This window comes from Camelina sativa, chromosome 2 (genome assembly GCF_000633955.1).
Source record: "Camelina sativa cultivar DH55 chromosome 2, Cs, whole genome shotgun sequence".
NCBI classification, from domain to species: domain Eukaryota; kingdom Viridiplantae; phylum Streptophyta; class Magnoliopsida; order Brassicales; family Brassicaceae; genus Camelina; species Camelina sativa.
This window is the reverse complement of record NC_025686.1, coordinates 7,874,567-7,879,474: the sequence shown is the minus strand read 5'-3', so window position 1 is coordinate 7,879,474 and position 4,908 is coordinate 7,874,567.

The following is a 4,908-nucleotide window of genomic DNA, read 5'->3' as shown; positions in this document are numbered from 1 at the left end:
ATGGACACATTAAGGATGAATGTCCTACCAAAGAAAGTAAATCTAAATCTTTGTCATCTGGAGAAATAGTGAGTAAGGTGATGAGGAGCAAGATGGTGAAATACTCAATAATTATGTTTTCCAGCTAGGAGTAATTGAGGAAGATGAGGATGTTGAGCCGACTGTGGAAGTCAAACAAACTGTTGCGTCTGACTCAAAAGACAACAAAGCAGAATTATCTGCTGAAGAACAAGTTGCTTTGCTTATCTTGAGTCTGATTCAGAAGAAGCTAGAGAATGATGAGTTGTTGGCTGAAAAAGAAGCCTTGACAATGAAACTAACTATACTGTCTACAGAACTTGAGGAAGAAAGAACCAAGTCTCAGAGATTTGAGAAACTATTGGAAGAACAGCTGAAAAACATCAGGATGCTGAGCAAAGGAACAAAGGATCTTGACACAATTCTGAGTAATGGGAGATTAGGTAATATGAAGTGGGGTCTTGGCTATCAAGGTGAAAATGGCTCAACGTCCACTAAATTTGACAAAGGTCTGAACTCAAGAGACAAACCTACTGAAGTCCAAGAACCGTCACTCAAGACACAAGTACCTGTACCTGCTAAGGATAATTATCATCAGACCAGAAGTGTCTTTCCTCAACGGAGGTTTCAGTCTGCATACAGAGCACAATACAGAGTCACTCCTAACATTCACCCGCTTGCTGCATACGGGTCAGCTGGCAATCCTTATTCAGTACAGCATGCGTATGGTCCAATCTTCAATGTTTATCGCAGTCAAAAGAATGGATGTTGGTACTGTGGAAATCTTAACCATTTTAAGGCACGGTGCTATGGGTACAACAATCGTTTGTCAAGGGTCGTACAACAAGAGCAGCACCACAGAATCATAAGAGCAAACAAGCCGCTGTATGCCAAGAAAAATTATTTGTACTGTAATGTTGCTCGTTAAGATGATAGATTTGGGTCTGATCAGACTAAATGGTACTTTGATAGTGGGTGTTCCAGACACATGACTAGGGCTCATACCAATCTGTCGGACTTTGAGGATGTTACAGCTGGAAGTGTTACCTTTGGAGATGGAGCAAAAGGAACAATCAAAGGTAAAGGTGTTAAAGGTGGAGAAACGCAGCCCTGTCTCAAAGATGTGTTTCTTGTTGATGGTTTGAAAGCAAATCTCATAAGTGTCAGTCAGCTGTGTGATAAAGGTCTGGATGTTACATTTACTAAACATCACTTTAAAACTGTTGATCAACAAGGGTCGGTGAATCTCGAAGGTAAGTGATCTGGTAATAATTGCTATATGTGGAAATCAACAAGTCATTGGTATCATATGTCTATAGATACATACACTGAACTGTGGCACCAGAAGCTGGGTCATCTGAACATTCGCACAATGCAAAAGCTGGCACATCAATAAATTGTGCGAGGAATACCGAAGCTCAAGACTGATCAACACTTTGTGTGTGGACCATGAAACAAAGGAAAAAAAAGTTAAGGTGTCAGACAAGCCTGTGTCTGATGTTCGAACCAGTCATGTTCTGGAGGTGGTTCACATGGATCTCATGGGTCCCATTCGTGTTCAAAGTATGACTGGGAAACTGTTTATTTTTCTCATGGTCGATTACTATTCTTGCTACACATGGGTCAGATTTCTTTGAGAGAAGTCTGATACACTTGAGGGCTTTTGGCTTCTTGCGTTACAAATCAAGGGGAAAAAATGGGCCATCAAGGCAATTCGCAGTGAACATGGTGGTGAGTTTCAAAATGATTTGTTCGATCATTTCTGCATAACACATGGTATTACTCACCATTTCTCAGCACCTATAACACCATAACAGGATGGTGTGGTTGAGCGCAAGAACCGAACCCTACTGGAGATGGTTCGTGCAATGCTTCATTGGAATCACATTTCTCAACACTTCTGGGATGAGGCTGTCAATACTGCTTGTTACACTATTAATCGTGTGTACGTTCGACCAACTACACTCAAGACACCCTATGAATTGTGGAAGGGCAAAATTCCTCAATTTGTTATTTTCATGTTTTTGGGTGTGTTTGCTACATATTAAATCACAAAGACCAAATGGGAAAGTTTGATTCCAGATGAAGGGTTGTTCATGGGATACTTGGAAAACAGCACAGTATTTCTTGTTTACAACAAACGTTTGCGCACTGTTCAGGAAACTGTGAATGTTGTCTTTGATGATATCTCTTTTCAACGAGTGTCTTTCATTCCTATCCCACACACCAACGATCTGGTAACTGCTGCTCCTGAGACATCCACTTCTGTTCTTGAACCTACTCTTGCTGCAGATGACACTATGGTACGTCCTCTTGTCCCCTCAGAGACATGTGCTCTTCCGGAGGTTTCTCAGGTGCATCGGAATCACTCCTTTAACGATTTTATTGGCGAGATTCAGGGGGAAGAGTTACTAGAGGAAAGCAGATCGATTTTCTGCATCTGGCTGGGAAAAAGCAGAAACCTGTCTCTGAACATGTATCCCAGAACTCTGAAGTAGTTTAGTTTGCCTATTTTGTTACCTCAATTGAGCCTAAGAATCATAAAGAAGCCTTGGTAGATGAATTCTGAATAGGTGCAATGCCGGAAGAGCTTGAACAGTTCACTCGCAGTAATGTGTGAGAACTCACAAGGAGACCAAATGATGTTAAAGTTGTAGGGACTAAGTGAATCTTTAAAAACAAGAGTGATGGAAATAAGTGTATTGTGAGAAACAAAACTCGCCTTGTTGCTCAGGGTTATTCACAAGTAGAAGGGGTTGATTTTGACGAGACTTTTGCACCAGTTTCAAGGTTGGAATCTATTCGTTTTTTGTTTGGAATGGCATGTGCTTTGAATTACATGCTGCATCAGATGGATGTCAAGAGTGTGTTTCTCAATGGAATCCTTCAAAAAGAAGTCTATGTGGAGCAACCCAAAGGTTTTGAGGATCCTCAGTATCCGCAACACGTGTACTGAAACGACCGACCTTTTTTTTTCTTTTAATAAATAATAATTAATATAAATATATAAATAAACTACAACTAGTGATCCCATACCAACTAGCCACCTAACCACATTCACAATCAACAGCGGAACAATAACAAGCAATATCCAATAATAAACCAATAATACTCCAACAACAATCCAATATCATAGCATAAACAATAACCAAATACCAAACAACAAGAAACAAGGAACCAGCAACCTAGCAATGTTTCTAATGACTCAACTCTAGCAACCTAGCAATGCCAGACAACATCCAATCGAGTCCCTAGAACATCCTCCTCTTCATTGCCTTGATTCCACGATCACACTTTGCCTTTACCTGCACACCACAAACAACAATTGAGATGCGTAAGTATTATCATAAATACTTAGTGAGGCAATCCTCCCATCTACTGGGCTATACACACAAGCAACAATGATTCCAAAGTTCCAAAGCAAGCAACAAACAAACACACAAACCAGGAAATCAAACATCGTCTCGCTGGAAGGGAGGTGTCGACCGACACCAGCCTAGTGTCGACCAACACTGGCCTTGGTGTCGACCGACACTACCCCACAGTGTCGATCGATGCCCAATTTGCTGGTGTCCATCGACACCAAGTGGTGTCCATCGACACCCCTTCTGCAACTGCGATCCGCGCGAAGTTGAGAGTCGAATCTGACTCCCGAATCTCCTCCAACTCGTCCAATACTCGAAACCCAGGTCTTATACCACCATAGGAACCTGTATCAACCAATCCCAGCAAGAAAAACACACAAACAAGCAACAACAAGCAACAACAAGGAAATCAAAGGCTTAGATTAGCCATGGTCATGCACTCACCTCTTGCAGGAAGTTTCTGACCAAGAATGGATGAATCCACACTCCCAGCAAGCTTCCCACACGTTCCAAGCCTTGAATCCTCACTCCCACAGCAAGATCTCACCCACAAAGCCTTGAAATCTCACAAAACTCCCAAAAACTCAAGAACGATGTTTTTCTCCTCTTTCTCTTGTTTTTCAGCGGCTAGACAACACACAACACGACCTAGGTCGTTTTCCCCACTTAATAACACGGTTTAATGGTTCTTCCTAAACCAAACCGGTCCAAATCGATCAAAAATCCAATCTGGTCGAACCAGAAATAAGTGGTGTCGACGGACACTACCCCAAGTGGTGTCCATCGACACCCATCCCCAAAAACCAGTTTTTGGTTCGCGGATGTTACAATTCTCCCCCACCAATCTAGATTCGTCCTCGAATCTCAAACAACCATCAGTCAAGGACTCCCGTGCAGCCGTCTCCACGGCCCACACTCCTCCGACCGATCTTACAGAAGGTCACCTCTAGGCGATAGACTCACGCTCCATGCGTAATTTACTCTTGACTTTTTGGACTTTCCTTTACTCGTAGGCCTAAACCTTGAGTTTTTATTGGCTCCTCATCAGACCTAAGTCTGCATGCCAAATGTTGGCTCCTCATCAGGCCGAAACCTGCATGCCATAATATATAAGGAAAAGTCCAAACTCGTCTCTCGGGTTGCCACCCTACAGCACGCCCCCGGATCGTCATCCGAAGTCGATATACCAACCACACTCGTGAGCCACAAAGTCTCTGAATATGGCAGTACTAGGAGAACCTAAGTCCTCCAAGAGTCGCGAGCAAACGATTTTGAACACGTCTGAGTCCTATCCCTATCCAGGTTTCCTTCCCGTGGCTCGCGTAAAAACATCTCAATGTCCTACCAACCACATATTCCCTCACTGGAATACCTCATAACCACACAAGGATCATATACACGCCACAAGGACCGCCACAAAGGCCAAACAAAATGTCCTAAAGAGGACCGCCACCAAGGCCAAACAAATGTCCTAAATAGGACCGCCACAAAGGCCAAACAAATGTCCTAAAGAGGACCGCCACCA